Source organism: Falco rusticolus, chromosome 2 (genome assembly GCF_015220075.1).
Source record: "Falco rusticolus isolate bFalRus1 chromosome 2, bFalRus1.pri, whole genome shotgun sequence".
NCBI classification, from domain to species: Eukaryota; Metazoa; Chordata; class Aves; order Falconiformes; family Falconidae; genus Falco; species Falco rusticolus.
This window is the reverse complement of record NC_051188.1, coordinates 100,556,409-100,583,392: the sequence shown is the minus strand read 5'-3', so window position 1 is coordinate 100,583,392 and position 26,984 is coordinate 100,556,409. Positions and strand designations below refer to the sequence as shown.

The 26,984-nt window shown below is 47.1% G+C and overlaps 1 protein-coding gene across 6 annotated transcripts in view; it reads right to left on the bottom strand.

Moving 5' to 3' along the window:
- Nucleotides 1-26,984, bottom strand: part of TIAM1 (TIAM Rac1 associated GEF 1) — a 195,181-nt gene that overhangs the window by 104,384 nt on the left and 63,813 nt on the right. Inside the window, exon 1 of one of the 6 annotated variants that reach the window (XM_037377657.1) lies at nucleotides 15,302-15,349. The exons of the other annotated variants lie outside the window; for them this stretch is intronic. The gene's annotated coding sequence lies outside the window, so the exon portion shown is untranslated. Of the gene's footprint in view, nucleotides 1-15,301; nucleotides 15,350-26,984 lie in introns of those variants that run through there. 6 annotated transcript variants of the gene reach the window in all.

Genomic DNA, 26,984 nt, shown 5'->3' with positions numbered 1-26,984 from the left:
AGAGGGCTGCAAACAAAAGAAGCCAGACACATGGTTTGGTGCACCTTATCTACACCCAGCTGTGGGAAAGGAGGGAGGCACTCCGCTATCACTTCTCATGCAGGTTTTAACATGCCTGAATGTATTCTCTGCCTCTTAAAAAAACCAAAACAACCAACCATGTAAAGGAATGGATAATGGCCTTTGCAGGGTACCTTTCCGCTTCAGCTTGCAAAGTCTGCCCTGCCATGTACTTTACCCAGCACAGCGTGACTGCAAAACATTCTACACAATGGGCACCCTGAACTTTTCAAGGGAAACAGCTTCCACCAGCCCCACTGACAAATTAGGTGGAGGTGTCTGCTGACAGCTTCCACATCAACAAGGAAAAATGCCCCAGGTGAAATCTGAACATGGAAATGAAATTTAAAAAAAAAAAAAAAAAGTTTGTTTACACAGAAGATGCAGGAAGCTCTGGCCAAACCTGCATCCACGTGCATCCCAGGCTGCTGGGTTCACACTTACAGTCAAACAACTCTTGGGGCGCCCCGTGGAAGCATGCACTTAATGTGCTGCAACCTTTTCTTAGCATCTCTGATATGCCAAAAAAAAGGCTACCTGAATGGCTTTAACCAATACTGCAACACGGAGTTGTGTAACGCTGGCAGGGAAAAATCTTCACAAGAATCATTTAGTTGTGGGCAGGTAGAAAGCCATGCCAACTCTGCCGAGTAATACAAGTGCATCTCGTGGAGCCATTCATAAAAGCTGGTGCTTAATTCAAGGCACAAAGCATTGAGAAAACCCCAGTCCATAAGGCAGCTAACCAGATCTGGAATATCGGAATGCAAGGGGAAAAGAAAGGGATTGCAGTTAATCTTCCTAATGAGCAAAAAGGCCAGGAAAACTCTAGGAAGGTTTTGTGCGGGGATTTGTATGTGCTCGTGGGAGCTCAGCAAGGTTAATAACCTGCTCTTCTTACAACACCGCACGTAAGTACGCAACTTTAGGGCACAGGGCCGACCTTGTTAAGTTTATGTTCAATAGTTCCATTTTGATCTTCCTCCTTAAAGCCTGACATCCAGCCGTGTTTCGAAGAGGAAGCGAGTCCCATACTTGTCTTAACAAGTGTGCAACACCTGCTCCGGCGCTCTGGGGTTTACTGTATTGTTTGGGGTTGGGTTTTTTTTTTTAAAGCCTAACCTAACAGGCTTATGGGAAAAAAAAAAAAAAAAAAGGGCCAATAACCAGTTTCAGGAATAAAAGAGAAAAAGACTTTATTCATTCACCCCTTTGTTTTCAGGAAACTTAGCCCAACATATCTTTGTCAATACATCATGAAAAATGCAGAAAGTGCAAACATAGGCAGGATGGTGCTTCAAAGGGAAAAGGCACGGCCCTGCTTTGGCTCCCTGTGTCTTATGACCAAGCCCATATTCTGGGATATTTCTGTATCATCAGGAGACTTTTTTTACTGGAACTTTTAACAAGCAGGGAAAGCCCAGCAGCATCCTGCTTGCCAAATAATTTGTTTATGCAATATTTCCAGAATCCAGCTTCTTTTCCCCTGTAGAAATCCTATGTCCACTAACAAGGAAGATGTTTAAATGCTAAAATAGGAGACCTGAGCAAAGCCCAGAACTGCTGTAATGGAAATTGTCTCCCACCAGACTCAAGGGATATTATTTATATGAACACTCACGTAACTGAAGTTAACTATTGTCCCGCAGTACTACATCAAGGTCATTATTTCAGATACCACCCTGACAAGTGACTTTATTAAAAGAAACAAGATTAAAAAATTATGCAGAATTCCAGACAGAATTAACCCATAATTCAAGCGAGCGGCTTGAAGAGCAGATCAATGCAAAGCAAGGATTGCTAACACACCTATCGGCAACGAAGCCATCCCCAGGCTGGCATTTTTTCCAGGGAGCTTTCAGATGAAGATTAATGGAGACATAAGGACAGCTCTCAGTTTAACCTGTCAGCCAGTGACTTCAGACTAAATTGAATTATGAATTGTTGATCCCATAAGAACGCTACTTAGACATTTTCTTGCAGTGTACATCACTTAAGACATGAACCATCAAAATGAAGCAATTTTTTGTCTGCTCTGGGTGATTTTGCCCAATTAATTCATTAAGGGAGTTTGAGGGAAATATTCAGAAGAATGCCACATGGTGTGAACAGATAAGATGTCCCACTGTACATATTGTCTAACTTAGCCTGTATTTAAGGCAAGCATTAAATTACAAAACTGAACAACAGCGAACACAGTTCTTTAGTACTACCATAAAAATAAAAAACCAAAACGTTAACTTCATTGATTCCTTTGCTGTGCCAAGTGTAACATGTTGATAAAATCCTACAGAAAGGATATAATTCTCAAGGACCATTCTTGCGCTACCTGAAGGTATGCAGGTGACAACTTGAAACACTAAAGCCAGCCCAGGCCATGGCACAGGAGTGGTAACTCAAGCCCGCATGTTCAAACGCCTCGGCAGCCTGTCCGGTGGGTTTCGAGCTGTGGTCTCTGCAGCAGCCCACGGAAATCCAGGGGACAGGGAAAGCACAGCCACAGCTGCTACAGTACACAGCATGCTGCCCACTGACTCCTCCCAAGGGGTACACGCCTCTGCTGGAACAGTTTTTAGGAACCAAAAGATATTGAAAGCCACTGCATGGAAGTGCACACTGGAATGGGTTTGAATTTGCATATAGAGAAGAATAAATCAGGCTAAATCACATCCAATATCATGACAGCTAACCATAAATTTTAATTTAGCTGACATGATACCAAAAATGACATCCTGGACTAGATTGACCACGAAGTTGTGACTGATGTCACACAAACTAACTTGATGCTTCAGCTTCAGGCTTGAATACTTTAACGTGTTGTTAGTTAGACCAGCATTAAGTAAAAGCTCAAAATTCTACCAGTATTTTCCAAATCAATCTAGATGAAGAAACATCGATGCAACAGCCATCCAGCTTTTCCAAGATTACAGTGCCTTTCATGAAAGAAGCTGAGAAGCAATTCTACATGCCAAGTCGGTAAACAGAATTAGATTTAGAATTAGAAGTATAATAATTCTATTTTAATCAGGGAAAACGGCAGGAATAATTAAAAACTAATAATTGTTATGGAAACCCAGCTGAAACATTTGTTGATTTTAAATTAAAATGGTCGTACATTGGACTAACAAAGAGTTGTATTTAGAATATTTTCGACACTCTCTTACTTAAAAAAGCACTTACATTTACTGCATTTTTAATTAAAAGAATAACCTACAGGCCTTGGAAGAAAAATCTGGTACAGCTTTATGGATTACCCTGCTGCAAAGAAAAACACTGTAGTGGCTAGCTCCATTAAGAACATCTAAAAGAACTTCATCACATCATTCAAGTGAAATTCAAAACCCTAAAAATATCAATTTTGATTAGTATAAAATTCAAATAATGCTGTATTTACTCCTTTCTCCTCTTATGTTTTGTGATTTCATTGCATTGTCTTAGCATTTTCACGTATTAGCAAGGGATCATAACTATCAACAGGTAGGCTGGTTAGGGTGCGGTGGCTAAAACCATTCCCATGGCTGTACCCAAGTGCACTGCTCTGATTTTAACTTGGGAATACAGGCTGAGCCGCATGGCTTAACGCTGTATTTCACCATCTCTGCTGCAAGGGCGGTAACTCCCAACAGAGGATCGGTACGGACGGCTGCGGGCAGTCAGTGACTCAGTGCCCAGTTTAATTTGTTATTACAGAAGACAACACCCTTAGCTACCTTTTCTCCTGCGCATTCAGGAACAAGTGCTCAATGCAGAGCTGATGCCCCAGCTGGATCCTATGGCCCTGTGGCTAATCCAGTGCGCACCCCAAACTCTTCTCAGGTAAGGGGAAGGATAGAGGCATGAAGAAACCTAAACTCTGGTCTCCGTACAACTTTTTGGCAGCAAAACAAAAAAGTCAGTTCTTACAACCATTCTGCAGAGACACCGATGTGGTGGTATTAATGACCTCTGCTGCTGCCGCTAAATACCCTTTGCATAGGAAAATCAGCTCCACTGGTGTTCTTGCTACCACTAAAACTGACGTTGCTGAAGGAGGCCAGGGAAACCTCACTATAAGCAGGAAAACTCTCATCTGGGGAGTCTATGGACCCTCAGGCACTTCCAGAGGGACACAGGACTGGCTCAGCCCTCTGAGCATCCTCACAACTTCAGGAGTTGGCTGCCCAGCTCCAACAGCACAGTCCCATATGCATACGCATCTCTGATGACAGCCTAAAGCAAATGGCTGTCTGCACTGGTCTGTGAGAAGCTGGAAGCATAAATGGTCACTTAGTGAAAAAAAACCCACTCAATTTCTATAAGAAATCATGATAACCCAGCCCAGGCACATGATCTGTATGCCTCATGCTCTTAGAATTCAGTCTCTTAATGTACATTTCTGTTTAATCCTCTGTGCACTATTACAATGCCATAATGAAAATAAAATAACAGCTTTCAAGTGTAGCTATTGAGTTAATCACATTCAGCCAGAATCAGTCAGAAAGCCTGAGTCCTCAAATCCACGATTTACAGTGAAACACCTAATGCTAACCGGTAGCATTTCAGATCACATACTGCTGAATAAATTCAGTGTTATACAATGCTGTCCCATCAGGTAGACCTATTTTCTGTTATTAGCCTGGTGAAATAACCTGCAGTACTTACATCAGGCATGTTAATGTTTCTGTTGTTTTCTTCACACTTAGCACCATCGCTTATTTTCACCTATTCCAAAACGTTTTAGAACAGTCAGATCAGACACATGGGGGATGTTTTTCAAAGAAGGGCATGTGCCTTTAAAGCTGAGGACCCCTTTTTTCTAAGTTTTTAAATTCTAGAGAATTCTGATCAATTGCAAGCCAAGAATTTCAGTGTGCTGCACCTAGGCTCTCTGACAGGTTTATCAGTTTATTTAGTTGTGAAGCTTAAGCAAAGGCTGTATCTTATAGCAAAGGTACTACAACAGGGCTCCACTGTCAAACTTAATTCCACAGATTCACAAATATCTTAAATCCCCCTGCATCTCAAATCTCCTTTTACAGATGGAGAAATTACTTTCCTCAATCACTGAAATCAAGTCAGAATAAATCCATTTATATAGGCGAGGTGCTCAAGCAGGTGACATGGTAGTGACAGATATCTAGTTAGACAGAAAGGACTGAGCTCAACACCACATAATTTCATCAGAGTATCAAAAAACACAATGTCATTTTGCTTCCCATAAAAGGTCTCTCTAAAATGAAGTTAAAGGAATCATATGCATCTCCTTAAGACATGACGAGAATTAGTCTGATACAGGCTTGTAGGACCCACTCAATTACTCTGTGATAATATTGCAATAAATTTTAGGTCAGGCATGGTGGGATATGAACCCCAGGCCTCCGGCGTTCATCTATTAGGTCTAAAAAGAGAGGTCAGACAAAGATAATCCTCTTATTGCTCCGTCAATTTTACTAACGGAGACTCTAAACGTGAAATTTGGTCCAGCTTTAGCAGTAAAAAAATTATTTTTATTTGCCAGCATCCCAAATCTCTGCCTCTCGAGAGCTGCAGGGGCTGGGAGCCTCACCAAGCTCCAGGAGCAGTGGGGTGGTCCAGCCCTGAGCACCCGCTGGCTCGCTCATGCCAACCCTCCCAGCTTTTCCAGCAGGGACTGGGAAAGCAGGCAAGCAGAGAGGTTGAACAGGCCTCTGCACAAATGTATTCATTTCTGAGAACTCTGGAGAATTTTTCTAAAAAACCCATGGCAACAAGTACCGTCTGGTGCAAAAAGGGTAGTGAAAAGCAAGTGCTGCCAGGAAGGCGTGAAGTTGCTGTCTCTCCCTTCTGCACCAAGTTCTGAGTAACATTACGATGTGACTAACGTCTTTCTGTAGATAGCAGCCAGGCAAGAAATTTTATTGCCATTTAGAGAATGAATCAGTAGCTCTGGGAGGAATAAAACCTTCTAAAAGCTTTTATCTTCCCTTATTGAAATACACCTTTTTTTAAGAGAACTTCATAAAAGTGTAACTTTAAATACCTGCTGAAAATGCTTTAATCCTTAATTCCTTCTCATTGGTATTAAATGTGGCCAAAACCTGTCCTCTGCTGGGTTTGTTTTACTTCTCTCTCTGACTAACCTAGGACCAAAGCATGTTACGGAGAAGTTAGTGGAAGCAACAGGTAGGCAGAGATTTCGAAAATCTGATGGTACTCCCTTGAGTGACTCATTTTGGGGTTCAATGAGCAAAAAGGTGCTTAAACTTTAAAGGGATTCCTGTACAGAAATAGCTCTCTGCAGCTGGCTGGTCTTGGTAAGCTTGAAGTGAGATGTACACTCTGATGAGCAGGTTCAGGATTGCTCTTTAAAAGCTGGCTATCTCTAGCTCACCTGTAATCTTGTGAAAATTACAGGCAAGATAAGGAGGGCCAGCCGTGCCTCTCCTAAACCCACTGTGCCATCTCAGGCAACACAGGCTGGAGAACCATTTCAAAAACAGGACGATCAACCTGCAAGCTTGAGATGAGCATGGCAAAGCTCGAGCAGGCTCTGGTGGTAAGCAGGATCCAGCCCCACCCCCCCACACCCCCTAAAAACTCTGGATCTCAGACTAGGACCCCATCTCAGTGCAAGGGTGCACATATTCACAGCGGCTGGCAGGCAGGTCCACGTCCTGGAAATGAACCCAGCACTGACACCATAGGCGATTCCTCAAACATCTTGTTCCTCTTGTAGACAACAGCTCTAGGCTAAAACAACCTAGGGTAAAATGCACTGGAAATGTGCAAACTATTTTCAGTAAGTATCAGAAAAACTTTTTAAAATGTTCCTTAACCCACAAAATCTGTGTCAGTAACCATCTTCCTTTACAGATGCACTAAGGCACCAAGAAACCACCCCTGAACTGTGGGCACATCGTCGGTGGCAGGAACCGATCTCCTACTCCAACCACCAGACTACACTCCCTGCTAGAGGCAGCTCCCTTTCATCTCTTCAGAAAATCAACACTGAAACCAAATCAAAAGCTAAGTTTTTGGTGGGGAAAAGTAATCCAGCAAAGCCCTGAATGTAGATCAGGAACCAGAAGGTTTACTTGCATAACCTCACTTAGTACATTTAAGTTAGTGTTACGTGCTTGTCTCACGAGCACAAGGCTCTACCTCCCCAAAAAACCACTACAGCCGGAAAGCAACCCCCCCAACCCTTGAGCTAACAACAGCCTCCACTGGCATCTCCAGAGGAAAGCCGGACTCCAAGGAGTAAGATGCCATGCCTGGATAGCAACTTCAAAGCTCTTCGCTACTCTAAGTCAACCATATACTGCAATGTCCTCAGCTTTTTATCATCATGCCGTCTCTATCGCTCTGCACGTCGTAGTATATAGGATGTTATTTTTTTCTCTTAATAGGTTTAGTTGCAAGTTTGTCTGACCACTCGCTGTCTGGGAGCTGTGGTTTTACTGGACTCCTTCAATTAACCTTCAAGGACTTCAACGTTTTTTCCCCTGCACATTTGTACTTGGCACCAAACAAACATGCATTAGAGTGCTTCACTGTTTACTTTGCAAGATGCATTCCTCTGAAGTTCTATGTTGCTGAATTATGCAAAAAAAAGCATACTCCACTGACATACTTCCTATACATTTGCAAGTCATTACATCTGTGTTTTATACACACAAGGGGCATGTTCTCTGGAAATGCGTTTCTTCTGAGGCACCATCCACCCTCACCGCCTCCTGAGAGCTCATGGTAGACCCTGCTGTATTTATACTGCAGTTGCATCTGAAAGCTCCAGCGTGGACTGAAACCGGAGATCCCAGCTGCCTTACAGTTTCACAAGGATAGGTGAGCCTTGGTCCAGGAGTTCACACAAAGCTGTAGCTGTTTGCCCTATCATCGCAGACTCAGGCTTGTCAAGTATTTCATTGTCATTTATTTGGTGCTAATGGGGGAAGCTATACCATGCCTCGTGCAACAGGGCAGGCCCACCTCCCATTTTATGTGCCACCTAGTACTTTGGTGGAACCAGCGCACACCATTCAACAACAGAGACCAAGTTTTTGGCAGCCATAAAGTGGCTCAGCCTCCTGTTTTCCAGGAGGACTAACCAATGCACATCCAGCGAGACTCCAGCCGCTGCAGTGTTGGCCAATTCGTTCAATTCGGAGAGACCAACCCCTATCTCTGCCTCTCCTCCAGGCCCATCCTGTCCCAAATCCTTGCCCTTCCCCACAGTGTTCACTGCCAGCTTCTCCCTGCTCCCTTACCAAACACTTCTCCCTGGTAAAGGAGATCCCAACAAAGACAGCTGTAAGGTCCTCGGAAACATGAGGCTTCTTCGTTACCTGTGAAGCCCCATGAGCCCAAACAAGGCTGCAATTAGACCTGCCCCGAAGCCTCTGTTTCCAAATAATCCTGCCCCCTTCTCCCAAAGACACAGCTCCAGCCCTGCAGACGTTTTTACTCTCAAAGCCATGCTCTCAAAAAAGCCTTGATTTCTTTCTTTTCACTTGCCCAGAAGCATAAATCAAAAGCTGACTGTGGTAGGTACTGCAGTTTTCTCATGCTCCTGGACAGCCATGTTCTGTTCATTCCTCCATTACTTAATGTTATTTCAAAATACAGACTCCAGCTGTTTGAGTACCTATGTGCAGATGTGCAACTTTGCCCTCCTCTGGCTTCATTCCCCTGCTGCAAAAAGGCTGGAGGCCACATTTCAGCAGAGAGGCACTGACTGTCCCCCGGCCAGAGGGGAGAGTCCGTGATGCTGGCCACTCCGGCAAGGAACAACAAACGGCTCCCAGGGACGCTGCCAATGGGTCCGAAGTCTTCGTGGAGGTCTGGATATTTATAAAGATTTGCCAAGTCCAGGTGGCCCAAAACAACAGACTGCACCTACTTCCTCCTCAAAAATCTCCCATTCCTTTTAATTTCCCTTTAACACTGCCACCCCCCCATAAATTCCAAACTTGGAGGTATGCTCAGGTAACCACGTCAAGCATAAACACCTATTTTAAACAGTAAACAGAAGCTGAAATATCATGCATTCATTCATATGCCTGCAGGAATGACAGCTTGAAGGAACATATCAAGTAGTATGACTTCCCACATTTTAAAAAAACAGGCTGGTAAATTACAGTGATTTATCATTCCTCAACAAAGTACACACAGAAAAATAGTGCTTCCCAGAAAAAAGATTACCAAGCAATCATCCAGATGTTACTAAAGCATTAAGATAAATTTGCTAAAAAAAAAAAAATAAAAGCAGCAAGGAAATGAATCCTGGCTGGCTTTTTTGTTGTAAGTTTCATCTGCAGCTTCTAACTGAACTGACTTCTGCATTCTGCGTCAAGTCTTACACCAAGGCTGTGTGCATTTCTGGTGCCTGCTGCTGCCTATGCTCGCACCTCTCACAGCAACGCCTCGCTAACTCACTCTGGGATGCCGTAAAAGCCAACAGAAATGCAACTTTCCTCCCACTTAAGGGGAAAAAAAAAATAAAAAAGCATTTTCTTGGCTACAGTTGTGCAAAGGGGGGGGGGGGGGGTAGGATCCTTTATTACTGTTAAAAGAAGCACATTAGTCATTTTTAACCAGAACAACCTTTGGCACGTATTACGCATCACAGTGAAAATCATCAGATGTTTGGCAAAGGTTTTCAGTAACCACTTCAATTCACTGCATAAACCTGCAGCGATCACTCCATAATCCACCCCCCACCCCCCCCAGGAAACCTGGGAATAGTTAATGCTTCAAGTCCCACGGGCTTGGCTGGCAGGTTTCCTCCAGCACCCTCGGCGGGGGGCCGCAGCATCCCTCCAGCTGCAGAGGGGCCCCAAGCGTGGGTACCCCCCACCAGGCAAGGTGGGAAGCGCCTTGCAAAGGGAAGCAAGTGGCCTCCCTGCAGCTGAGGAGCACCGGACAAAGCAAGCAGGCTGATTCACAGCCTCTGCTCTGGGGCTTCCAGGTCTTGCCAGTGTTCATGCAGAACCTGGGCACGGGCGAGGATACGTCTGATCCCTTTGGAGATCGAGACTTCACCATCGAGACGCAGCTTTCCCATCACTGAGATAACCCAAAAATCGGCTTCTCAGACACTTGCCGTGGGCATGGAGCTGGCAAGCAGCAGTCATACAGCTGCATTTTTTTGAACTCTGATAGATCACCCATGTTCACTAATTTCAGGTTGGGAAGTTTAAACCACGCAGTTAATGTCCTTCGACATGCTGGATTTGGGGGGTTTGGGCAATATTTAGCATAATCCCATGCAAACTGATAAAATCTTTCTAGCTTGTTCCAGCCAGGCACACTGGTTAACATGCAAGAAACTGCCTATCAAGCAGCGCTGTTCAAGTGAATTTTGGTTTGTAGTAACCATTAAATACTCCCCCTCCTGCACGTCCCAGACCTTGATCAAAATCCCTCCTGTCCTGACCAGGATTTGGTCCCCTGGGCGCAGGGAGGCAGCTGCACCCAGCAGCTTCCCACCTCCCTTCCCGGTGGTGGCCTTACGCAATGGGGAGTCTTTGTCTCCATTTCAATATCTAAGGGCCTGGAGCACACTGAATACACCTTCCCCGCCCAGGTTAATGCAAATGAATAACAAAGCAGTTTTCAGCTGGGAAGCAGACAGCAGAAGGCTTATTTGTTTTCCCTCCAACTTGAGGATTAGAGGGTCTGGGCTGCAGGACCACAGAGGGCTGTTTGCACACCTGGGAAAGTCACGACATCAGGTTTTTAGAGTGCTACGGCAGTTTCTGATACGAGCTGTGAAGCCTCCTCTCACCAAAAGCTCAACTGCTGCTAGGATATTTTCAGTAGCTGCACGGCTGTAGTGTATGAACGGAAAGACCAAAAAGAGGGGCTTTGTGCATCCTCCAAAAATGGTGGAGTCAGGTATTAACGCAAAATTACACGCTTTCCTTCTTCCCTCCCACCTCTGCTATTTTACAGGCTTCCAAGCACTGCTTTCTGGCCTCGAACAAAATCCTGCAGGCAAGGTCTGGCGACCTCCCTGACTCTTCCATCTGCAGCGATGACTTGCTGTTGCCCTACGCTGCCTGTTTCAGAGAGCCTTATTTCCAGAGGGGTCACCCTTGGCACCCAGGACAACTGCCCTGGTAGCTCCAGCACTACCGGAAAGAGAAATCTCCCTAAACACACAGACAAAGCTTTGGCTCCATGAAGCAAGAGGCCAGTGCAGCAGAACCACTCACCTCAGCTAGGCAGCTGTCATGGTCCCCCAGCCCATGCCTACTCTGCCAGCAGCTGTGTGGCTCCCTATGGCCGTCCCCATAAGCTAAAATGCATCTGGACAACACCACTAGCACTGCAAATATTGATACAGAGGGAAGTAAAGCAGAAAAAGACTTTCATAAGGACAATGCTATTCAAGTGCTGTTTCTGTGCTTGATCCAATATAAAAACCCCTCGACAAGTGAGGTTTTTTCTTGCACTACTCGTATGAAACCATGCCCACCGGTTCCAAATTGTTTGGAAAGGAAAATATAAATAGAAATGCAGAGAAACTTTTACGAGAAAAAAATGTTTCTGCCTTTTCAGAAACAAACACAACTGTTCCCACCACCACGGGTGACCACCAGCACCCCTCCTATCTCATTAAACCTACCGTGACTCTCACACATTCCTATGTCCACAAGTAATCCTTATGTCCGATCTCTTCATGACCCAAACCGTTCCTGCAATGTCCCCGCTTGCCGATGACACTCGTGCCATTACAGCAGCATGTACGTATGTATGCAAGGCGATTTGTGGTCAGGCCCAAGGCAGCTTACGGAGGCAGTGCTCATTAGCTGTGCCTCAGGTATACCTATGACAATGCAAGGTAATGCAATTTATCTTACACCACTCCTGGTGAAGCTGCACCATGGCACGTTTGCTCTGTACCTCCTGCAGTTACTGGCGATCTGTTTAACTCCGTTAACATCACTGTGAGTCTGAGCTCTTACTTATCCCATCATCTAGACCAACTCTAGACAATACTAGAAAAAGCAAGAGGAAAAAAAGCAAGAGCTAAACCACCGCTGGTCTCCCATGCCCTAACCTCCACCTGCCACCCCAGACCTCGCTGCTGGGAAGCCCACCGAAGGCGGACAGGGAGAGCGGGAACTGCTGGGGGTGCTGGCAGCAGCGAGCCCACTGAGCCTCCTGCAGGGGCTGCCTTTGAGCCAAGGCAAGGGGTGCGCACAGAGACCCTCACAGGACTGCAGCCACACAGGGCACCTCAGGCTGCCTGCGCCCAGGCACACACACTGCCTAATGCGCACCCCGCTACACCGCTGCCACTGCTGGGATCATTTATTTGCTTTGTTTTATGAGGGCTTTTTAAGTTACCTGAGAACACTGCATTCCAACTCTTATTGAAAGCATAATTGGAAGTCTCAAAAAGCAATTACATTAAAAGCACTCTGCAGTGAATCAACTAACAACCCATTTGCCCATGAGCCTCCTGCACCAGCCACAGCACTGGCTGATGGGGCTGGACTTCTGGGATGTGCACATGGAGCTGAGGCTTCATGCATGGGAACAACACAGCCTCTTCCCCCTCGAAGGAAGAAGGGTTTGTTAGTTATCACAAATGTTCCCCCTTTCTCAAGTCCTTCAACACCGTCCCACCAAGAAAGCAAACAAGCAGCAGAGAGCAAGCCTGCTGAGCCAGGGGAAAAGGATGTTCATGTTTGTTTACAATTCAATTAAAATTTGTAATGTCTCTACCAATAAAAACTACATTCTGGTTCTAGAAACTGCTAAATCTTATGTGATCCGTGCCTTGCGAGGCACAATAGAAATACAAATATCTACATGATAACTTCCCTTTTTTTCCCCCTGCTTCTGCACTGTTTGCAGCACAGCTGGGCTAATCCCATTTCCACTGCTCTGTATTCTGACCTCCTTAAACAGCCCCATGCTAGGATGTTAAAACACTCTAATCTATAAATAATATATTCCCCTCATCCAGCAATGGATTACTGGGCCATAAAACTCACTGGAACACATTGCACAGTCGCCAGTTTAACAAAATAATACTGAGAAAGACATGTCAGTAGAGAACTGTCCTCTTTCTTGCCGAATTTTTTTAAAGATTTGACATCACCATTACTTTTGCATTTGATTATTCTTTTTTAATAAACTGTTTAGGAGCCGGTCTATTATTCTAGTGACCTCTTTTTCCCCCCACCAAAGACCCTTGATTTCTTTTTTGTGCTATTAATCCTCAGAGCATGGCAAAAGACCAGCACCAGCTACGTAACCAGAGCCAAAGTGAAGGGGAGGCAATAAAGGGCTTGCTGCTGCCATACGGCACAGGGCCTCACACACAGGGCGAGGCCATGCTTTAGACCCAAGACAACCTGTTGCCCCAAGTGGGCAGCTCCCATTTCTGCTCCGCCATCCTCCTGTCCCAGCTCCTTGCAGGAGGATGCTCAGGCATTCACTGGACCCCATGCTGGGCCCGTCCATGTCACTAATAATCCTTCAGGGAACTATCCATATTTTCCTCAGGGTTCATCTTCGAACAGCCATTACCTACAACTCAAGCCATAATGCGTGACTTCATTTAAAGATAAATGAGTCTGCTCCAAAGACCGATGTCTAAAAGGCTTTCTCCCACTGCTGTGACAGTGCAAAATCAATGCTTCTCGTCACCACCAATGCCCGCAGGAATCGTACTACCTATTTCCCAGAGCAAAAGCATAAAGCTCAAGCAAATGATTAAATGATGCAAATTTGTGGTTTGGCAGATTTTTTAAAAACAGGCATTCTGGAAAAATAAAGTGTTTCTGTCTCAGAACAAGTTGGAACTCTCTTAAAAACAGACATGCACCCTTTAAAGAGCAAGTTCCCCTAGGAAGTATAACCAGGCATGACACACTTCAGCACTTGATTCCTTAGCTGTTTGCTGTGATTAACACAGCAATTTTCCATACTTTTTTTGTAATGCACTTTTAACTCTGAAAGGATTGGGGAAAAACACGCAACCCATCGACACCCACAAAATCTGCTTCCTTCATTCCACTGCACTAATCACATGTGAAAATTTAAATCACTCCCGCAATATGAAAATGCTGTCAAAGGAATTAATAGCTGCCTTGACAAAGGGATTCTGGTACATTAAGTGAAACAATTAAAGCACTAACATTTCTAACAGCTACAGCGTGACTTAATTCCCCCAAAAAGGTACACATTATAGTTTGCCCTGCACGGGAGGATTACTCATGGCTGATGGGTTGCAGCGCAGCTCTGAATCAGGTCTGAACCCTGCCCATTGGAAAGCAAGCCCGTGCCCCTCAGGAAGCAGAAGCCATATCCAACATTTCTACAGCAGCCCTGAAGACTGTGAGTTGGGAGAGGATGGTGAGCCGGCCTCTCAACAGCAGCCAGCTGCTGGGAGAAGAGCAGGGCCAGGAGACAACACTGCCCATTTGGTTATTAGCCCTAATGCTTAGTCACAGTAATTGCAGGGCCTGGGCTCTGTACTCAGATTTCCTGTCACCAACCCAAGAATTAAGCAATTTAGATTTAAAGATAGTAACCGGTATATAAAATAACTTGGTAAGCGATCACAGAAGTAACTAGGAGAAAAATGAGCAACTCGATACGGAAAATCTTCCCCCAGCCCCTGCTTCTGCAGTGTTATCAGATCTTCAGCAAGTGCCAGAGCCCACCAGATCCAGCTGTCCCACCTTCACTGGGAAGCGCAGCAGCTTTGCCCTTCACAACACCGCCGCTTTCCCCACCTCACAGAAACACCTAACAGAGCTCAATTCAAGTTGAAACCTTTCACGGGGCTCATTTTCAACAATTAAAGAGCATGGCAACCTGTAATTAGGGAAAATAAAGCCAGACAGCCGGAGAAGGGAAGCATCTTTAATAAGTAACACAATACTACATTTTCTCTCTTAGGGAATTTAGCTATTAAGTCCCCAGCTCCCATTCAGCCAGTCTGAGCTCTCGGCGTCTGCAATGAACCCAAAGTGCTTCTGCCACCTGCAAGCAGCGCAAACCCTGGAAAAGCCCACATTTGATGACCTGGTGAAATGCTACTTGGAGAAAGCAACACCTCCATCCACGCTGGGGAAAGACAGAAGTCAGGAGAGGAGCACCTTACACAGCTTCCTGGACACACAGCGTCTTAGACAACACGATGACACTACACCCCACAAACATGTTTTCCCAGCTTTAGCTGAGCTTCAGCTGCTCACATTCCCCCAGCCCAGCACACACAACACAAGCAAAAGCTAATGTCATTCGTGAAGTAGCTTACCGCTCATCATCAACAGCACAAACATCTTTGCCTGTTGTATTTCCCAAGCCCCAGCTGCCTGTAACAGAAAGGAGGAAGTGCCAGTGCTTCATTCCCCTTCTGCTTCAGAGTGGGTGTAACTCGTTAAGTTTCATGCTAAGATGAGATGGGTCAATTGGGTGTGTTTGAAGGTTTGGGGTTTTGCCATACCTCCCTCCCTCCCTCCCTCCCTCTCCTGATTAATTCCTCCCTTTGCAGGCTTCAGACGGGCTGCCACTCAACCCCGCTGGCTCCCGAAATCCAAATTCCTAAGGACACCCCTCCAGGGTGACTTTAACTCACCAGCCTGGTGTGTTGCGAGAGGAGCCAAGAACTAAAATACCCAGTGAACCCACAGAGGTGACTTACACATCAACTACGCGTGAACCAGCCACGTAGTCCCCCTGCTCATGTTGCTAAACTGCATTGTCCTTGGCATTTCACTGCATTTTCAGGGAGCAATTCACCAGCAAGATATAAAATAAAAATCTTCAGACCTACTCTGCGCCTTTGCCACTGCCCTCAACTCCCTTACGTCCCAGAGGATTCCTCCCCGAGTATGTATCTGGACAGTGCTCCTGTTGAGGACACGTATTCAAAACGCTCAGGCAATGGCCTCCCGCTAAGCTGTCCACAGGTGCAGAAGTGTTTGCAGGATCAGGAACTACAGGGATTTAAAAATTACTCACAGGTCTGGTTTTACTTAATTCACTACTTCCACATAACTGCCTCTGAATTAGGATTTGAGCAGCAGCATCCTCAAGATGAGGGTTGGTTAATGGTTGCTATAAATAAGAAATACCAATGCAAAACTTAAACCATCTGTGTTTAGCCCCCAACTTTCTCCACCTTGACTGCACCATTTAGAGGGGAGAAGAAAACCAGGTCTCAAACTATTCTCGGAATGAAGTAGACAACACAGCAAATATTTTTTACAAACAGAAATCAAATTAATTAACAAATTAACATTTACAACTGTGTGATGCTTCGAAAATGTATACAGAGTATCAAATAATAACCATATCCTTGCAGTTCTGCCCTCTGCGACCTAGCAATGACCACAAATTGTGAAAAAGACAAAACCACCAGGAAAGCATAAAAATAAGATGGCAAAAGGTCTGTGCAGGAGCCCAGTTCTCCCCCAGGGTTATACACATAGTTGTACAACTGCAGTGATTAAAGAGCTGTAGTGAGGCTGTGGGGCTCCACACACCTGGGTGCTACAGGCGCTGGAGGAGATGGCAGGAGATTAGTCTATTTTGGGCCAGCCAGAGACAAGGTAGTTGGAGGAGCAACTTGATGCGGCACAGTCGTTCTTACTCACTCCATTATCAGAAACAGGCGCAGAAGCTGAGCTTCCTGATACAGCAGTGAGTTTTAGCCCACTTCAAACAGCAGGTTTGGCTTAACTTCACATCTGAGTACTTGCAGCATCAGATGTCTCAGATATATCTGCCCATGCTTAGAAAGCAGCAGGTCCCCCCGTGACTGCCAGCACTCCTCCATAAGCACCGGAGCAGAAACAGGCTGAAGGAGGGACGGGATCAGAAGTACCACCCAGAGAGTACTGAAATGATCAATTAATTTAAACACCAAATGACCAAAGCCAACAGCTCCTATTTGTGGGCCAGGCAGCAGAAACAAACGGGAGAAAGCCCAGGAGAGCGGACCACCTCCTCCAGAAGTTTTCAGCACCAGTAATTAGCAAACCTCAAGCAGGCAAGCAGGTTTGGCGAGTCACAAGTGACTCAGAACGCAACTGGGGCTGCTGCTACCTGCCTTCAGGTTCAGGTTCACGGAGGCACAGCCTGCACTCGCCATCTTCAGCCCATTGGAACAGCCCGATAGGCAAAGCTGGGTTCAGAGCTCTGACACCACCCACCCTTAATCGTTTCCATCAAAATGGCTTCACCATTACACGGAAACCGATGTGTATGTATACACAGGTGTGCATGCACACAAGCTCCCATAGATACAAAGCAATTATGCTCCAGTCCTAAAGGAGGAACATAAATGCTTACTATGACAGATCGCAAGTGATTGTCTGAAGCATCTTTCAGCTTAAGAGGACTAAAGGAGGCACACCCTTTTGCCACCAGCACCAAGTTGATGTGCGTTCTGTCACAGCAGTTTGGGGCATCTTTTCCTGCTGGTTTGCTGCTACCTACAGCAAATCCTTGGCATGGCCAGGGCTCCCAGGAAAACATGAATTTTGTGTGCCCCACACGCACACACACACACCCCCCTCCTGCTGCTTTCAGAAAGTTTTGGCCAACCAAGTCCTACGTCAGCAAGTCTGAAGTCACTCTGACCACTGGTGGGTTTTAAATCAGTGCACATGGAAATAAGAAAAGCAGTGACTTCCCCTTCTTGTCGCGACCCATAGCACCAGAATACGAAACAGCAAGGAATAAATAGCAAGACTGATGTATGGAGAGAGATGCACAGAAGAATTACAGGTGCCATCACTAAGATCTGGGTCTGTTGCAGAGACAGCACTTGCGTTAGTCGGTCTGGCTGTGGCTGCAGTTCTCAGGAGGGGCTGGAGGCAGAGGCAAGGGAAGCCTTCTCCCCAGCCACACACTGGCCAGCCCACCCTCCTCCAAAGCTTTGCTGAGAAAGGAGACCACAGGCCTTCAGGGAAGCCTGGCTGGGGCAGGGAGCCGGGAGCAGGTGGCCCTGGCCGCTGGGCGCAGGCACGGAGCGGCCGGCTGACAACAGCCTCCCCGGGAGCCCTCCCGGGCAGCGCCGCGGCTTGTCAGCTCACGCCTGCCCGCGGTGGGAGAACAGGCACCGCCAGGCCCCGGCCCGGCACCCCGGCTCGGCTGACGCATTTGGATACACGCCTTTTGATGTGGGCTTCCTCTGAAGGCGCGCGAGCCAACTTATATAAATCTTAATGCTCTCCTGCGCTAAGTGATTAGCGAAGACCTACCAAAACCTGTTTTAAGACAACCGAGCATATTCTGCCCAAAACAGGCCGGAGACAGCCAGGCCAGCCACTGAGCTGGGTGACTGGACGGGGCCGTCACCTCCAGTAGCTTGAAGAAGCGGCCATCAGCTAACCCCTGCGGCTGGATGAGGGCACACGTTTTACCCTCCCCTTCTCAGCTGAGTAAAGACAATCCACTGGGAAAAGCCCCTTTTTCTTCCAGCATCAGCAGGATGAATCCCAGTGACCCTCTAATCCAGGGCCCCTCACACTTTTTAACCAGGGGGCCGGCGCGCGGATGCAGTGGCAGGCCGTCATCTGCGGCTGCTTGGTTTCCCCCCCGACCCCCAGCGGGGGGGACAGGGGGGTCTGTAAACACCGGGGGATTGAGGACCCTGGGGGGCCGTATCCGGCCCGTTGGGCCATAGTTTGAGGACCCCTGCTCTAAGGAGTCCACAGACTTTCCCAAATATCCAACTGAGATGTGGAACCCCAGCACAGAGCCCAGAGGACAAAGGTCCTCCCCAGCGGAGCATGGTCTGCTGCAGGACAGCACCTTCTCCGTGGTGAAAGGAGGGGAGAGGGACTCCCATCAGGCACAAGACAAGTCTGTATCCTGCACAAAGGTGTATTTATCAACCCTAATTAACATCCCAGGCTTCTCACACCCTGGCACACCTGCTAATTAGCACACATGAGTTAATATCATTTTAACAATGGATTATCACTTTGGGCAGAAAAACGGGAGTCACTTCAGTACAGTGACTCACCCCGAGCACTGCAACAAGGTAAGATACGAAGAGCATCGGCTGCGCTTGCACAGGCCTATGCAGACCGCATCTCTTTAACTACGGCTTACTTTACAAAGCCAAGGTGCTTCACAAATTCATGATTGTATCTGTCTTATTTTCCACCTGTGCAAACAGATGGCCTTGGAGAAGCATCCTGTCTCCATCCTCCAGACAACTGGAGCCACTCAGATCTTTCTTCCAGTCCTTGTAGCCACGGTGGAGTTTCTAATGGTCCCAGCCACTGTGATTACTGCCCACTTTGGTCAAGCATGTTTCAGGACATGACCCAGGGCCCATCAGGCACTTAGCATCTGCCACAAAGGACCCCACGGGAACACCCAAGGTGCTGATGCCCAATGCCAGTTTCGGTGCTACTCCTAACACCCCATAACCACACAACGATCTGGCAGCGCATGCAGCCACCCCAGCACATGTTGCTGTGACATTTTTCCACATAACACTCTGAACTGCAGCCCCACAAACATGACCTGAGCTTCGAAGTTTGAGCCAGTCCCTGCACATCACTGTGGATGATGTTGCCAGGCCACGCTCTGGCTTTTCACCCTGGTAGCCCCCTGCCCAGGGAGCAACACCCACTCGGGTGCCTGTGCAGCCTCACGCATCTGGCAGGAGGGGCTTTGACCAAAAATATTGCTAAAGCAAAGGGTTGTTTCTGTGTAGGTGGGGACACCATTTGGTTCAAGCCATTGTATATTTAATGATAAACTGATGAAGAAAGTCAACTTAGCCTGCATTTTTTTTTTTTTTTTGAAGCCTCAGCCTCCCAACTGGATCTCTGCGATATAGAAGCTCACAAGAGGGCACCGGTGGAAAACCATCACACCACCATCAGAATCACTTCTGCCCCACACCCTCTCAAACTGATGTTTCTGCCTGCCTTCACTTTGTCCCATAAAAATCTGCAAACCAGCCCCTGACGATTAAAGAAAGTTAACACCGTGAAAAATTATACTACATTGAATGTATCCATATTCCCTGTTATCAGAAAGATTTTCTCAGCCTCATGTTTCTATTTGGGATTAGGAAGGGAGCTGTGAAAGGCAGGTATTGTTCAGCCACAAACAGTTCCTTTTCAGCCTCTATAAAAGTAAGGTAATGAACTACAGCTTGGTTTTTTCCTTTGGAGAGGTCAGCAGATATATCAACTCATGGGAAAACTGATCCCCCTTGTTACACTGCAAGGGTAGTTGAAAAAGGTTTCTAATGAGCTACAGGGAGTAGATGCTGGCAACAAGCCAGCATCCTTCCCTGCAAAACCAAGACAAATGACAAGAGGCATGAACCACCTCTGGAGCAAGTACAAGGTAAAATTTAAGGTTTGCATTGTATCGCGCTGCTTGTGGCTGGCAGCTCTGGCACCGGCTTTGCAGCGCATACATGGGCACTTTGCTCATAGGCACTCAGCGCAGGTAACTTCACAGGCAAAGGTAGGACTCCTTCTCTCTTTACTGGGACTGTCCAGGTGTGTGCAGGTAAAATACACACCTCTGTGTATACAGGATTAGTGTCTGCAGAAGAGGCCTGCTTCTAGTCATCTAGCCTCTAAAAAATATCCACAGTGGTGAAGCTCTTCCGGACACACACGCAAGCAAGCGCGCACACACACGTACCCAAAGTGGCCACGAGCTTCTGCACCTCCCCAGCACCAGGATGGTTTTACAGGGTGCCTGGCACTGTCCAGCTGTGTCCAGTGGCTCCAACCCAGCTCCCCCTGACTGGGGAAGTGGGTACCGCTGCGACACCTGCGTTGCACACGCCTCACAGCAGCACCCACGAGCCCCTTTGGTGCTCACTGCCACTGCGTGTGGTGCAACAATAAGCCAGAGTTTAACAAAGCAGGGACTGTTTCCTTTTTCAATGAGAAGGCTCGAGGAGGAACACTTTATTCAAGACCTCTAATCCAAACACCTCCTCTCATTTCTTTGAAAGAAACTAGTGGTAGCTGCTGTCATTTTCATGCTGCGTTCTGACATGCTTCCACCACATCCCTGCCAATAGTTTTAATTTCGTCAGAAAAATCAGCTCAAAATGAGTGACAAGCTGTACACTGCTGATGATGCTGTCAAATGACAGATAACGTAGGTTTACATTAGCTGTCAAAATTTTTCAACACTAAAAATAGCTATCACAAGCTTCTGGATTCACCACATTGAAGTATTAAACATATACAGGACATTCACACCTTCAAAAGAGCCCAAAGCCACTCAAAGCCAGGTAAAACCAGCAAAGTGTGATGAACAGCAAAGGTCTCTAAGCATTATTTAATTTGAGAAGAAACAACAACACACTGCCATATGAAATCTCCTACGAACACTGGCCAAAGCAAAGACAGGATCTTGCACACAGCAGCACAATATGGGATGCAAACACATGCAAAGAAAGAAAGCAAGAAAGAAAAGCTTAGAGAAGAAGAGAAAATCGTGCATCCTGTTACCCCAGCTCTTGGTCCAGATCCCACTGAAAGGGAGGGCAGAGATCTTCCCATGGCAGCTCCTCCTTTCCCTTCCATCATCACTTGCCTGCATCACAGCCTAGCAAGAAAGTCCCAGAGCTGCGAGGCTAGGGAAGGATGGGAAAGCCCAGGAAAAGCAAGTAGGTTGCTGGAGAGCTGACATTTCCATTCAAGGGATGACTTCTCCCCAAGCAGAAACCCACCAATGCACACTGGCCAGGCAGCAGGTCACCAAAGAGGACATTGTTTTTATGTTGGCATAGGAGGAAGAGGGGGAAAAGAGACCATTTACAAACCAGATCCAGCTTGCTTATTCCCTCTGAGTCACTGAGATGACTAGCACAGGCACAGTTGTCCCTATATTAGGTCAATATTTATAGCAGAAAGAAAATGAAGCATCACAAGGAATTACTAATTAGATGTTACCATAACACTGTGTAGAACTGAAGCAGCGCTCCAATGTGCTTTATAAATAATTAGCAAATTAACTTTCACAGCACCCCTGTGAGGCAAGTATTATCCCCATCTTCTGCACAGCCAAGTGGAGACTGAGTGGTTTGCTTCTGGCCACAGTCCTTGAGCAGAGGCAGGATTACAACTGATGCTGTGGTCCCCTGTCACTAACACCTGATTAAGGCAGAGCCTGATGACCCAGGGTGAGAACCTGACTCAAAACACGCTTGTGTTAAGTTAGCCAGAGCACCTGACCTGCCATCTATGTTCTTACACCAACAGTGAGAAGACAGAAGATACCTGTCCCTAGCATTAAGCCCAACGGTACCAAAAAAAGCACAGCGGCACAGTTGGCTTGAACCTACCAAAGTCCGTGCCGCTGCCTTAAGGAGAGACTTCACGCTACAGCCATGTGCTCCCAACCTGGCACATGTATTGGTGCCTGTGGCAGGCCAGTGGCTTGCTGGTTCACAGACAGCTTGGGATGAAAACTGGCCCTGCTGGAAAAAAATAAGGCAGAATTTGGGCAGATGGGTCTCCTGCCCTGGCCAAGCACATGGCTGCCCAAGCACAGGCATGGGACATGAAAAAGGAAGAGGGAACTGGGAGCCTGCTGGTTACATCTCCTATACCATCAGACCATGAGCCATGCTGCTTCTCTCTCCCAGACCTCTGCTCGGGCCACCAGCAGGAACTCTGGAGTTACCATCCCAGCCCCACGCATCTCCATGCACTGGCTCAGGCTGCATTCTGCAGTTCCTTGCTACCAGCATGAAATGCACCCGCAGGCACGAATTCAGGGGCTGAATTCAGGGCTGACTGAGCAGCTGACCCCACCTTACCTGGAATGAGCACAACTCCTTTCACTCTAGGGATAAATTCCAGCTTACGCCAGCAAGAGCCCAAGACTCAGCCTCTTCCCTTGCTCTCAGGAGGAGTGTGACAGATGACGTACCAAAGCCCAAAGTTTGTTCGGTGGTTCAGTCTCCCCAGGCTCTTCCCAAGAAGAGGCATCTTTCCACAGCTCACAAAGAAACCTATTGACAGCCACAGAGCTGGGGGAGGCCAGGTGGCAGAGACTGCACCGGCCGCAGACAGACCCCACACCCCCATCCATCCCTCCCACCCTGCCTGTAGAGCCTGTAGCCCATGGCTCTGCGTCCCTTCCCCAGAGCCGGAGGGAGCGCTGCCTGCTCCCTCCAGCACTTGCCTGCCTGTTGGGTGGAGAAAGGCTGACTGCAAGCACGAGCAGGTGAGACCCTGTGGGCTCCTCACATGCTGGAGGCAGGAACTGGGGGAGAAAATTCCCTCTACCCCAGCAGATCCAAAGGAAACAAGTCGGAGTAACTGCTCCTTTCCAGACTTAGCAAACAGCATGCAGCTTTCAAGCGTGAACTATAAATGTCTGCTAACTCTGCCAGCACAACAGAAAGCACCCTCCCAGTAATTCTGTCCAGGCAGTGCTCCCCTATGCATCCAGCTCTCACCTTTCACCAGAGCAAGCAGGCTACCACAAGTGTCCTTGCTCCCTCCCTCCCACACCGAGCTTTTTAATGAAGGTGAAGACCACAGCAGCCTCAATGCCATCCGCACACACAGCCTTCTTGTCACTGCCACCTCCACCCTGGTGGTGCTGGGGTGACTGGCACATCCAAAGCAGAGTCACTTTCTCAACAGCTCACTGTCAAGCAGCGGGAGAGGCAAGTCAGGGAAGGGAGCAATCTGGCCAACAGGATGGGCAGGAGAACAAAGAGTCATGGAGGCAGATGGACACACTCTGCTTCTCTGAGCTCTCCACAAAAGTGTGCAGTGAAATCAAGGATGCTGTTGCACAGTTGCCTGCACATCCCAAAGCAGGCTTTGGGAACGAGACTGGCTCAGAAAGGTCTTGCCACAAGTCCTCACGCCACCTTCCCACCACCGGCCATGATGCAGATTGGACCACCGGCCAGATCCAAGCTGGAGGCACAGTTTCCCATTGGCTGGTCCTCCCCATGAAATACTCGGAGACCCTCGCAGAAAGAAACTGTACAGAAGCGTAAACCGCTGCTATTCATTTCTGCCGGATGCACGTTCAGGAAGCAGGCAGACCTGCATCTATTCTAGACATGCTGCATAAAAATAAAAGATGCTGGTTGACTGCACGTGTTCTCGATTTTAGAAAACAAGATCCAATTTATTTCTTCTCTTTTTTTCAAATCTTTACAGCCAAGTGGTAAAAAAATTCCCCTCGATATCAACTCAATGAAAAGAAACACCGACCTGGTTTCAACCTCCCTGGACCACAGCATGATACAGCAATCACGCCTTTCAGTTAATAGCTCCCTCCTGGGAGACCCCAGCTGACACCCCTCACTCACAGCCTGACCCAAAACCTTCCAACATGAGCAGAGATCTTGATTTCAGGTTCTGCCCAGAGGGCTACCACCACTGACTTTCACAGGATGCCTGAAGGATGCAAATGCTGCAGCTGGCAGACAGGGCTGGCACAACTGGACTTGCCATCCCCCAGCAGTCACACAGAGACTTAAGGAGATATGGCTCTCTCTTTTATGTCTCAGTGCTTTTCCCTTTTCTCCCTTTCCATTAACTTGTTCTAGCTACTTTAGAAGTCTTTTCCCCTTTTAAAAACTCACATCGAGTTATTTAATTGAAAGATAACCACACTTTTTTCAGAAAGTATATGCTGTTCCTTCTACTTTTTCTATTTATACTCTCCTCATTCACTGCCACGACACAATACCTCATACAACTATATTTCTGTCTACTTGTTTGCCAGCACTGTGCTCCTCACAAGGAACAAAACTCAAATTTCAAGGCATAGCTTGTATCCATCTGCGGTCTCTGTCAAGCATCCATGTTGGCGGTTCCCATGCCAAGTCCAGGTACACTGTGTTAGAGTGGTCATAAAGTGAATCACTAGGAGTTCTGTTGGGATATACAGAGATCTTCACTACAAAGATGCTCAAGGTGAAAAGTGAAGTGGGATCACGTTTTCCAGAGAGATTGTGCAGGCTCCCTCCTTGGAGGTTTTCAAGACCTGCCTGGAGAAAAGCCCTGAAAGCCTGGTCTGCTCCCAGGGTTGGCCCTGCTTTGGGCAGAGGATCGGACCGCAGACCCCCAGACATCCCTTCCCACCTGAACAACTCTGACACATTGACCCCCGGCTCAGAGGCACCCTCCCAAATAATTACCAATTAAATGCCCAGGGTCATGCCTGGCAGAGAGGGCAAAACTGCACGTCAACAGGAGACAAGCCTTTCATCAGCGTCGGCTCTACCCAGCTACACTGCCTTGTAGCCTTCTCACAGTTCATGGAAGGGTTTAATAATACGACCGCGATGGCTAGATCCCACCTCCTTCCACACTGGCTGCCAAACATGCCTTCCAACTTAGTTCTAGGGCCAGCCACAGCACCTCCAACCCACTTCAGTCCAACAGAGCTGAGGACTGTCCTGGTCTCAGCCGGACGCGGAGTTGGGATGGAGTTAATTATCTTTTTAGGAGCTAATGCGGTGCTGTGCTTTGGCTTTGATGTGAGACGTTTCAGTTCCTCAGGCCTTGTTAGTGAAAAGGCTGGAGGGGCACAAATCAGGAGGGGGCACAGCCAGGACAGCTGCCCCGAACTAGCCAAAGAGATATTCCACACCATGGGATGCCATGCCTGGTATATCTGCCTGGGGGGTTGGCTGGGGCGGGCAGCTCGTAGCTCGGGGACTGCCTGGGCATGGGTTGGCAGGCGGTGAGCAGCTGCACTGTGCACCACGTGTTCCTCTCTTCCTTTCCCTCTGGATTTTATTCCTTCCCTTCCAATTTTCATTGTAACTGTTACTACCATAGTTGTTATTATTGTTCTTTCATTTTTATTGTATTTCAATTATTAAATTGTTCTTACCTCAACCCTCGAGTTTTCCATTCCTTTCCAACTCTCCTCCCCATCCCCTCTGGGTGAGGGGGAGTGAGCGAGCGGCTGCGTGGGGCTTAATTACCAGCTGGGGTTAAACCACGACAGGACATGCTGAAACAAACAGGTCTCTGCTACACTGGACAACAGTGAGTGTTGAAGTGGCAGGAGCACTCAAAAAAGTGGTTCCACCAGCAAACCTGAAAGCCACTGACTTCCAACAGAGGTTTATAGTGCTACCCAGCAGTAGCAGGATGGTAAGTTCCTGTGAGTCCATAGCAGCCTACAGAGCACGCCTCTGTCTAGACCAACTGAACAAACCTGGGGGAATTTCTGTACACAGCTTGGAGGCCAAGAGCAAAGTGTGGCAGAGACATGCCGAGATAGGATAGTGTTGAGAAATGGCACCGGTGCATCTTCCTTTGAAAAGCATCAAAATTACAGGAAACTGTTCATACTCCTTTATAAAGAAAAGAAGAAACTGAGACACACGACCAGAAAACACTTTAAAAGCTGGCTCCTTTTCATGGTTAGCAGGCAAGGAAAGGAGGTGCAGAACAAGGAAGAGGAAAGCATGAAGCAACTTGAAGTGTCTTCTCTGAATGGAGTCTGAAGTCTTCGGCTTTCTTTTGATACCAGTATATTTAAAACAAAATAGTCTGTAAATCTTGTTCCAAACTACTATTTGGAAGCTGGCCACAGCTTGTTACGGACAAAGCAGGCAAAGAATATATGGTTTATATATACTCAAACAACAGCTCCTGCAAGCTCACTCCTGAGTATTTGCAAACCAGTGGCCACATTGACAAACAACACATACAGCGCTATACGTTCACAGTATTACATGCGCACAGTTGGAAGACCTGCATTATGGCCTGACCTGAGCCTGCAGCGTCTAAGGCCACTGCTACTTGACCTTGCCTTTATACTTGCATAAATGTGTTTTTGAATGCTCAGAGATGTGTAATTTCCCTGAGTGATCCCTAAGACTAAGAGTTTATGTACAGATTAACTGCTTAAGCAAGCTCATGGGCAGAGACCTGGTCTCTTTTACTGGCAAAAGCCTCATACTCTGAAAATTGTAACAGTTCTAGAACTGCTGATTAATTTTC